Here is a 12,084-nt window from a genome sequence, read left to right as displayed (position 1 = left end):
ATATATATATATATATATATATATATATATATATATATAAATTGTGTGTAGGATTCACTGGAATCAGTGTATTTTTTTTTTAAATACACCAATTTATGGTTGAGATTTGCACAGCTGTGTCTATACAAAATACAGACTGTCACACATGCAGCAATGCATACATGGACATGTCTCAACATTTACATACACATAAATATGAACAAATTAATATACATATCTATGTAAATATACATATCTATGAAATTATACAGACACATGCAGGCTGAAAAGTTGATAGGTTGTTGACAGGTTTATAATATTGGATGATATGCTGATATTGGAGTCACTGTCTCACTTGTTTCCACAATGAGAGGGTCAACATATGTTCCACATCATGGTATTCTCAAAACCAAATTTTATATTTTAAAATACTAAGCTTTCAGTTCACCTGAAGAAAACAATTTTTTTCATGATGTAATCAGTTTATTCTTCAATAAAAACATGTCTGAAACAGTTGTAGTGAACTTAACCCATTTGTGTTCTTTCTTTATATCATCATCATCATTTAACATCTGTTGTCCTTGCTGGCTTGAGTTGGACGGTCTGACCAGAGCTGGCAAGCCAGGGGTTTGCACCAGACTCCAGTCTGATTTGGCTTGGTTTTCTACAGAATGTGCTCATGCAGCAACATGTAAAAGCGCTTGTGCAGTCCCATGTAAAAGCTTTACAGAATGTGCTGGGTGCTTTTATGTGGCACCGCACAAGCGCCTTTACATGTTGCTGCATCAGCACTTTTATATGTTTCCACACGGGCGCTTTTGTGTGATATTGCATGGATGCTTTTATGTGGCACTGCCATGAGTGTTTTATGCAACCAGAAGGATCAGTCTTAACACTTTTGCTGTGGGGTATGGGTCTTCTTGAGCATAGGTGCAGGAGTAGCTGTGTGGTAAGTAGCTTGCTTACCAACCACACGGTTCCGGGTTCAATCCTACTGCGTGGTACCTTGGGCAAGTGCCTTCTACTATAGCCTCGGACCGACCAAAGCCTTGTGAGTGGATTTGGTAGATGGAAACTGAAAGAAGCCCGTCGTATATATGTATATATATATGTGTGTGTGTTTGTGTGTCTGTGTTTGTCCCCTCAACATCGCTTGACAACCGATGTTGGTGTGTTTACTTCCCCGTAACTTAGCGGTTCGGCAAAAGAGACCAATAGAATAAGTACTAGGCTTCCAAAGAATAAGTCCTGGGGTCAATTTGCTCGAGTAAAGGCAGTGCTCCAGCATGGATGCAGTCAAATGACTGAAACAAGTAAAAGAGTAAAGAGTAAGAGTATTGCTACGTAAGATGGTGCTGATGCCATGTAAAAAGCACTCAGTCCACTCTGTGAGGTAGTTGCTGTTAGGAAGGGCATCCAGCTGTAAAAACCCTGCCAAAACACACAGTGAAGCCTGGTTCAGTCTTCTACCTAGCCAGCCCGTGTCAAACCATCCAGCCCATGCCAGCATGGAAAGCAGGTTTTAAATGATGATGATGATGATGATGAACCCAAAGCATCAATAAGAGATGGATAACATCTGGAGTTAGAAAAGTGATCTGAAGAAACAGATAAGACCATACAGTTCTATATTTAAGAGATGAGGAATTATGTAAATTATTTACATTTGACGGATATGCCCATGGGCATATGGTGTAGTGGTTAAGAGCATGGGCTACTAACCCCAAGATTCCGAGTTCGATTCCAGGCATTGACCTGAATAATAAAAATAATAATAATAATAATAATAATAACATTGAAAAATACCTTAGGAATGAGAACCTAGGTTCAAAATTTCCCCCAAGACACCTGATGAAAGCTGGCGGGTATATCAGCCAAAACATTGTGTTAACAACAAACAAGATGAGGACAAATATCTGTCAAATGTAAACAATGTAGATGAAGACCACATCAGAATTTTTGATTCAAGGGCTAGAGAAACTTTAGATATACTTGGAAGCAAAAAGTGGGAGGAGTAAAAAACAGTAGTCTCAAGATTGCTTCTAGTTTACCAGAAAATTTCAAGCAGTCAATGTTTAGGATATCCACTGTGGTTAAAGTAACTTCTGAACAGTTCCTCAAGAAAATTTATTCTAACTCTCTTTCCAAGTCACCATTTGAGATCCAGAGCTTGGTGAGGATAGCAATGCCAGAGAAAATGTTCAGCAACAAACTACTAATTCTGTGACAAAGTATTTCAGAAGCCAAAGTCAAATGAAATTCCCTATCTACTGTATAAAAATGTCCTGATGCTCATGAATGACTCCCAAAATTATTAAGATCAGCATGAAGGTACCTGAAGACCAGTAACCAGTAGATGGTACCTGACAGTGTGTATATTCCCAAAGAACAGTAATCCCATAACAATTCATTCAGACCAATATCACTTCTGAATGTTGAGGGGAAAATCTTCTCTGTTATGGTGGTTAACGGGTAATATGTACCTGGACACGCCAGCCCAGAAAAGAAGCATCTTAAGAGTGTCTGGATGCACAGATGCCTCAATGATGTGGCAAGAAACCATAACAGAGAAAAGGGATCTCAATGCCCTGCAGCTCAATCTAGCAATGGATCAGTTCCACACAAGATGACTCAACTGACTCTTGAGATTTATTATGCACCAAAGAACATCCAAGAAATGTTGAAAAGGTACTTTCATGAGTTCTCAGTGTAATTCTCCACAAAAAATTTCACAACAAACTAGATCAATGTGAAAGTTGCTATAGCACTGGTCTGTGTCATTTTTTTCAATAACGTTCATGCTGGCAACGAAGGTCATCCTGAAGGCAGTGATGAATGATACGTATCTGATACAAATGCTTTCTTTAAGAGCCTCTATGGGTCACACAAATTTACTCTCTACAAAGGAAGATGAAACACGGGATTTTGAAGCAGTAGATGAGGGTTTTCTCTCATCTAGAATGAAATTTAAACCTAAGAAATCACAGAACCACTCTTTATGGATAGGAAATTAGCTACGTTTTGCTCACTCTAGCTCACCAACAGTCCAAATCTATGGGAAATGGTTTGACAGCTTGAATGACACAAAATGAGGAAATGAAACCAACCAAATGGCAAAAGAGAGCTTACAAACAATAGATCTATTAGGCCTATCTTGCTAATACAAAGTCTGGTGCCTGCAGTTCATGCTGATACCAAAGTTTCTCTGGCTACAGCTAATATATGACAGGCATTAAAACAATGGAAATGATGGAGGCCAAGATTAATAAATACACAAGGAAATGACTTAGTATACTGTCTGACCTCACTGATATTGCACTTTACGGTCACCAGTCAAAACTGAAGCTACTCCTAAAGTCCACATATGTAGAAAAATGCAAGGCTGCAGAAGCAAGGCTCTTGTGTATGTTTAAGGATTCAAAAGACAAGGTTGTGAGGTCAATCCAACCCAAACTGAAAACTGTAGAAAATGGGGACATGATAATAGAGGAAGTGAGGTACGGAGAAGAAGATGCCAAATGAATTCAGAAATAGTCAAACAAGGACACCGTACGATGTGAAAGATTTCCAAAGAAGACTCAGCTGGAATGCAAATGGCATATGATTCCTCTTAGGACAGGTTTTGTCCTTAGATTTGTTTATGGTCTCTTACCCTCACATACAAACTTGGAGAAGTGGGGTAATTTGGATAATACTGCATACCCACTCAGCCAAGGCAAACAAATCAGTGGAATGTGTCTTAAGCTCATGCAAGGGAGGTACACATAGAATCATAATAAAGAAAATTAAGAGACCTTACATTTTATTTGTATTGCAACAGAAAAAATAATGCCACCAGAAGATCCACCAGTGTTCTATATATGGTTGCAGCCTTGGAACAGTTGTGTCAATTGAATCATGGAAGTAGGGATTACTTTTGTCCTCTATACCACTATCAATCATCTTGAGAATGATAGCAAATTAGAGGTATTAAGAATGGGATATAGCAAAGGAGGGAGATTTGTTGCTGAAGACAGAGAAAGGTGATTAGTGAAAACAGTATACGAGGGATGATAGTAAGAAATGGAAGTAGTTCCTGTGGGGTGGGGAAGTAACTCAAAGCACACAGAAAGTGGGGGAGGGGATGTAATATGTCCAATTCTGCTTTCAGGTGATTACAGCAGATGAGTAGCACCATAGATAGAGAGATGATGGAGGTTAGGGGATGAGATGTGGGGAAATGCTTGTCAGGGCAGAGACACACATGCACAAATATAACCAAGGTGGGTTTAGGACATCATTTTGGGCATGATGGATGTGTCTTCTTGATCACTGTAAACTGCCAATCATCTTGGTCTTTTGTCATCTTTTCTGTAAAGCTCAGCATCTTGAGATCAACCTTCAATACTCTATCCTACATCTTCCTGGGTGTCCCTCATCCACAAGTTCCGTCCACTTTAAATAACTTATACTTCTGTATGCAGTGGTCCTCATTCATACACATCAGTTGACCAAAGCAGTGCAGTCTTCTCTTGTGCACACATCTGATTCTTCTTATGCCTAATTTCTCTCTCAGTACACTAGCACCTTGCCATATGTCATTGACATTGCACATCTCGCAGAACTTACTAGCTTTATTCCTCTCCAGTCTTAACATGTCCTCTGCATTTAGGGTCCACATATCACTACTATGTAACATAGCTCTTCATACACAAACATCATACAATCTACTTTTCATTGAGAGAAAGACTTCTTTTTGCCAGCTGAGGCAATAGCCCTCTAAACTTTCACCAATTCTTATTCTAACTATTATATTTTCAGAACAGTCCTCTAAACTACTAATTAGGGTATCTAGGTAACAGAAACTATCTACTACCTCTAGGGATTCACCAGGACATTTGAGAAAATCAATTTCCCATGTATCCTTAGTTTTTATGGCACCTGTACATCTTCCACATACAAAGACTGCTTTCTCTATTAACCTTCTTGTAACTCCACTGTACTTCTTGTGTATCCATAACTTGCACTGGGTACACCGTATGGAATTCCTTCCTATACCTTTCCCACATGTCGGGCAAGGTCATTTGACTGAATGAAGTAGCATCCTGTCTATTTTCCTGCTTCCTAGAACATTGGTCTTTGTTAAGTAAAATTTAAGGCCTTTCAATTCTAGGTTTTGCTTTCACACTAGGAATTTTTTCCTAATCCTGTTACAGATTTTGTCATAAGAATAAGGTCATCAGCATAAAGCAGTTTGCAAGGCAGCTGCTCTTAAATTCCTGTTATGGCCTGGAGGACAACAATGAACAGGAAGGGACTCAGATCAAGGTCTGGTGAACACTCACCTGTACTCTATATTCATCATTGTACATGCGAGAAACTTCCACCTTACTGACAACACCCCTATACATGGCTTGTATGGCTTTTACAAGCCTTTCATCTACTCCTATCTTCCTCAGTGACCATCAGATCAAAGAGTGGGCACACACAAAGACATATATAATAATATTAGTATATCTATATATTAGAAAATCAAATACTTATATTCTAAGACACAAATGTATTTTGGTATGTGCATGAAGCGATATAATACACACATACGCATATATATATATAAACACATACATATAATATTTATGTGAAGGTGTATGGCTTAGTGTTGCAATCACGACTGTGAGATTGTGGGTTCAATTCTCAGACTGGGTATTGCGTTGTGTTCTGGAGCAAAGCACTGCATTTCACATTGCTCTGCGATCATTTCGACATCTGACAGAGGGAGTGAGCTTATGTCTACACAAACATTTGATTGCTATAAGCAAATCATCTGTGTGGTTGTTCAGTAAGAAATTATCAAACTCTCATACGACGGGAGAGTTCATCATATATATGTATATATATATATATATATATATATATATATATATATATATTTGAGCGAGATCGTTGGCAGTGCCGCTGGACTGGCTCCTGTGCAGGTGGCACATAAAAGACACCATTTCGAGTGTGGCCGTTGCCAGTATCACCTGACTGGCCTTCGTGCCGGTGGCATGTAAAAGCACCCACTACACTCTCAGAGTAGTTGGCGTTAGGAAGGGCATCTAGCTGTAGAAACTCTGCCAGATCAGATTGGAGCCTGGTGTAGCCACCTGGTTCACCAGTCCTCAGTCAAATCGTCCAACCTATGCTAGCATGGAAAGCGGACGTTAAACGATGATGATGATGATGATGACGATGATGATGATGACGATGATGATATATATATATATATATATATATATAAATACATACGTGTATGCAGAGGGGGTTGGAAGCCATCTGAAAATGGGAAAAGAGTTACCTGTATCATGAGGATTCACACCTGTGACAAAATGCCCATATCATGACTGCAGCTCAATGGTCTATGAAGAATGTAAAGGCTGTACAACCTGATATGGACAGCTGCAACACAGACTACAAAACCATGACCAGGAGGAAAGGTTGCAGCAGGCTTCCTGACAATAGAATTCATCTCTACATCTACCAACAGGGCCTCAGGCACAATTCAGACAGCTATGTGAAGCTGCTGAATATTGTGGTTGAACCCTGTCTAGAGAAAGTTGATTCTGGAAGGCCATATGTGTGGCAGGATTCAGCTCCTTGCCACACACCCAGAAAGAGTCAAAAGTGTTTGTTGGAGAATTTCCATGACTTCATCAGCCACCAATTTTTTTCCTCCTAATTCCTCCAATTGTAATCCCATGGAATTACTGTGTGTGAGGCACAGTTGAGAAAGACACCAACCACTGTGCCTGCAACACCTAGGCCAAGCTGGTGGCTAAGATTAAAGATGTTTAAAGATCTTCCCAGGGAGAAAGTAAGGAATGTAAGGTTCTGGAGCCATCGTGAGGTTGTGATATAAGCTGAGAGCAAACTGTTATCTCACAGCCATAATCTAGTTGATATCTTTTGATTTTTTTAAAAACACTTTATTTTTGGATGGAATATTATGCTTTTTTTAATTTTGTGCAAACTGTCAAATTTAGCCCAAACACCTTATGGGTGTATACATACATACACACATACATACATATATATATATATACACACACACACACACATTAATTAGAGGATATATTGACCTCTTAAAGGAATGATTACATCCAAGTTACCTGTATCATGAGGATTCACACCTGTGACAAAATGCCCATATCATGGTTTAATACCTATCTTTGAGAAATAAATTTCCCTAAATCAATAGGTATATATTAAGTATATAATCCATGTTCTCTTAATTGATATGTATCACATATGTATATATACATATACAAGCACAGGAGTAGCTGTGTGGTAAGTAGCTTGCTTTCCAACCACATGGTTCTGGGTTCAGTCCCACTGTATGGCACCTTGGACAAGTGTCTTCTACTATAGCCTGAGGCCAACCAAAGCCTTATGAGTGGATTTGGTAGATGGAAACTGAAAGAAGCCCATCATATGTATATATATGTGTGTGTGTGAAATCATCGATGAAGGTGTGGTGCCAAGACTCTCCTGGTTACCCTTGTTTTCTCTTGTCATGCGGTGGCTTCCACAGAATGGCAGTTTTTGCATGCCGCGACAATGGTAATCGGAGACCATAGCCTGCGAATCACAAGTGGCATGCTCAGTGACAATGTCATGGAGTAGACAGATATTAGTTCAACGATGTATCTTGTCATTGGTGATATGGTCCTGGTATGATATTCGCAGTATCTGCCTGAGGCATTGTAGCAGACATACATCATTGCCGATGTCTTCCACATTTCCGCCGCGTATATTGCCGATATGATGATGCTGTTGAAGAGGTGCACTTTAGACTTGGTGGAGATCGCCCTGCCTGTCCAGATGGGTCTGAGTCTTTGAAAGAAAGTTAAGGCCTTTCCAATCAGGCAGGTAATGTCACATTCGGTGTCTCTGTTGTTGGCCACGACACTGCTCAAATAGGTGAACTCATCAACTTCCTCGATTTGGTGTTGTCCAATCATCAAGGGGATGCCATTTTTGTTCCCATCAACATATCCAATCCTCATGTTCTTAGTCTTGTTTGCACTTATGCGGAGTCTGATCTTGGCTGCTTCACGTTCCAATCTCTCTATCATTGTGTGAATGACATTCATCGCTCGGAGGAATGCAATGTCATTGATAAAGTCGAGGTCAGACAGGTACTCCAACCCACACCATGAAATCCCAAATCTGCATTGGCACATGACGAAGTCAATCGCCATAAAAAATAGGGGAGGGGATAGAATGCACCCTTGACATACACCAATTTCAATGGCAAAGTAGTTGGTGTAGCCCATCTGTTTGAATGCAACACCTAAACTCATGGTAAAGGCTCCGAAAGGCATCAACGAAATGCTCGGGAATGCTGTAGTCACAAGCGATGCACCACAATGATCTCTGATGTATGCTGTCAAATGCCTTGACAAAATCAATTAAAATGATTCATTGCTGTTGCTGATATTCTAGGCTTTGTTCAGTAATGTTGCACAACGTGAAGATTTGTTCATTGCATGACCGTCTGCATCAAAAACTGACTTGTTTTCCTTGGAGCCTCTTATCGACTGCCTGTTGCAGTCATCTGAAGAGGACGATACTGAAGACCTTTCCAGGGACAGATAGAAGTGTAATCCCTCTCTAATTATTGCAATCGGCAAGGTTTCCTTTTTTTGGAAGCTTGACAATTACCCCCCATTGCCAATCCTCTGGGACCTGGCCTGTTGTCCAGCATACATTAAGGAGGGCTGTCAGATGTTCGATTATGGGATGTTCCAGCATCTCTGCTGCCATCATATCCAGTCCCAGCACCTTGTTGTTTTTCAGGAGCCGTATCGCTGCCACCATCTCGGTTGTCAGAGATCAGTGGGTCAAGGATAAAGAGGCCTGCAGGCACAGGCTGATTGAGCATCTCCTTAAAGTGTTCAACCCATCTTCTTGCTTGATGTTCGACCGTCAGTAATGACATCCTGTTCTTGTCCTTGATGGGCACCCCTTGTCTGCTTCTCATTCCGGTGTACAATATGGTATAAAGTTTTCGTATCATTTCAATCCATCAGCTTCTGTGCCTCCTGACTCCTTTGTTCCAACCAATCCTGCTTCTTTCCGACAGCTCTTCTTCACTCTTTTATCCAGTATCTGATATGTCTCTGATGCTTCCTGCTGGGCTTCATCCATTTGCACTAGGTTTTGCTGTATTTTAGCCTTTTGTCTCGCATCAACCAGCATCCACATTCGACCTTGGATCCAACGCGCCTTGTACATGCCACAGCATCTGCCAATGGTCTTCTTAGCACTTTTGATAATTGCCTCCTTGAACTTCCTGAAGCAGCTGTCGATGACAACCTCACCCATATCTGCGAGAGGTCGGAATCGGTTTCTCAGTTCCAACTGGAATTGATTGACTGGCCTTCAGTCTTTAAATTTCTCCACTGTAAAGGAAGTGGGGTGACTCTGCACGAGCAGCAAGCACCTCAATCGAAGCCAACACTTCACGAAGAGGAGGTAATGATCTGAGCCTACATCTGCTCCCTGGCACATCCAGCAGGGCCAATCTCCACTGCTTACTAATTCAGATGTAGTCGACCTCGTTAAAGGTTCGACCATCTGGTGACCGCTGTGTTTTCTTGTGGTCGAAGTAAGTGTTTCTGATCATCAACCCATTCATTAAGCAGAACGAGACCAACCAATCACTGTTGTTGCTAGTATCAGCCGCTGTGCTGTTTGGGCCAATTATGTGCACGTACACTTGTCAGTTTCTCGCGATTTTGGCATTGAAATTGCCAATTAGTAGGACTAAGTCGTGATGAGGGGCGTAATCCAGGGCATTCTGTAGTTAGTTGGAGAAAGCTTCTTTATCGACCTCTTCTGTGTCTTTGATGGGGGCATAGGCCTGGATGACAATGATCCTGGACAAACGCATTTGGAATCGGGTGGTGATGATATGATCACTGGCAGCCTTCCATCCAATAAGCACTCCAACTGCCCTTGCGGACATGACGATGCTGACTCTTCACATGTATTCCACTTCATGGCCTGAGTAGATAATGGTCCTGCTGTCACTGACCAACCATCCACTGCCAGTCCACCTCATTTTGTTAATTCTGAGGTTGTCCTGATATCTTTCCACTTCTTCATGCAGCTGCACCAGTCTGCCACACTGGTACAGTGTCTTACATTCCAAGTCCCAATTTTTGTTGGTTGTTTTGCATTGAAGATTGAACCACGTATTGGGTGTTGGATGTCCTGACAGCTTTGATCCAACACTGTCATAGTAAGGTGGTAACTTCCTCCGCAATCAGTTTGAACATGTTCGTTTGTTCTTGCCATTTCTGTAGCACTGAGGTTTCTTACGGGGTCGGGTCGCTGGCCCAATGCCCAACCCTTTTCCTTTTGCAGCCGGGTTTCAAACCAGTCCTAGCAGAGTTCATATTTACACACACACACACACACATATGTACGGTGCAGCAATATCAAAGGAAGGCTAACTAGGAAGATAGTTTTTGCATGTGGCAGATGCTCAGGAGCAATAAACACTGAAAATTTGCAGAGAACAACTTCTGCCACATTCCAGGGAGAAAAACTAGAAGTAGTTGATAGCTTCCGTTACCAAGGTGACCAAGTCAGTAGCCATGCTAGATGGCAGTGAAACATGGGCCGTGACTGCTGAGGACATGCGTAAGCTCGCACGGAATGAAGCCAGTATGCTCCGGTGGATGTGTAATGTTAGTGTGCATACTCGACAGAGTGTAAGTGCCTTGAAAGAAAAGTTGGACCTAAGAAGCATCAGATGTGGTGTGCAAGAGATGGTCATGTGGTGAGAATGGATGAGGATAGCTATGTGAAAAAGTGCCACATGCTAGCGGTTGAGGGAACCTGTGGAAGAGGTGGACCCAGGAAGACCTGGGATGAGGTGGTGAACCACAACCTTTGAACATTAGGCCTCACCGAGGCAATGACTAGTGTCCGAGACCTTTGGAAATATGCTGTGCGTGAGAAGACCCAGCAAGCCAAGTGAGACCATAACCCGTGGCCTATGCCAGGGATGTAACCAGCCCACTTATGCATACCTTTCCTTCATTGGACACTAAACTCTGCTTGCGAAGACCTGTTGAGGCAAGTGAAATTGAAATCAAATTCGATGACTGGCATCCATGCTAGTGGAGCGCCATCTGAGCGTGATCGTTGCCAGAGCAGCTGACTGGCTTCCATACTGGTGGCACATAAAAAGCACCATTCGAGCGTGATCGTTACCAGCGTCACCTTACTGGCACTTGTGCCGGTGGCACATGAAAAAAATATTCGAGCGAGGTCATTGTTAGTGCCGCTGGACTGGCTCCTGTGCAGGTGGCACATAAAAAAACCCCATTTGAGTGTGGACATTGTCAGTACCACCTGACTGGCCCTCATGCCGGTGGCACCTAAAAGCACCCACTAACTCTTGGAGTGATTGGTGTTAGGAAGGGCATCCAGCTGTAGAAACTCTGCCAGATCAGATTAGAGCCTGGTGCAGCCATATGGTTTGCCAGTCCTCAGTCAAATCATCCAACCCATGCCAGCATGGAATGAGGATGTTAAACGATGATGATGATGTATGTATATACATGCATACATATATATACACACACACACACATATGTATGTATGTATGTATGTATGTATGTATGTATATGTATATATATATATATATATATATATATATATATATATATATATATATATACACACACATAGTCAACTGCTACAAAGGTAAAGGTGATGCTTTAGACAGAAATAACTACAGGGGGATCAAATTGCTGGATCAGGTGATGAAGGTCACAGAGAGGGTCATAGCACAACAAATTAGGGAGAGATTTAGCATAGATGAGATGCAGTTTGATTTTGTGCTAGATAGAAGCACCATTGATGCTATATTTCTGGTAGGGCAACTGCAAGAGAAATACCTAGCCAAAGATAAACCTCTGTACTTGGCTTTTGTTGGCATAAGGAAGGTCATCCAGCTATAGAGACTCTGTCAGATCAGATTAGAGCCTGGTGCAGCCTTCTGGCTTGCCAGTCCTAAGTCAAATCGTCCAACCCATGCTAGCATGGAAAGCGGACGTTAAACGATGATGA

This window comes from Octopus bimaculoides, chromosome 16, assembly GCF_001194135.2.
Source record: "Octopus bimaculoides isolate UCB-OBI-ISO-001 chromosome 16, ASM119413v2, whole genome shotgun sequence".
Taxonomy (NCBI): domain Eukaryota; kingdom Metazoa; phylum Mollusca; class Cephalopoda; order Octopoda; family Octopodidae; genus Octopus; species Octopus bimaculoides.
The sequence above is the reverse complement of the archived record's forward strand: the minus strand, read 5'-3'. Positions refer to the sequence as shown.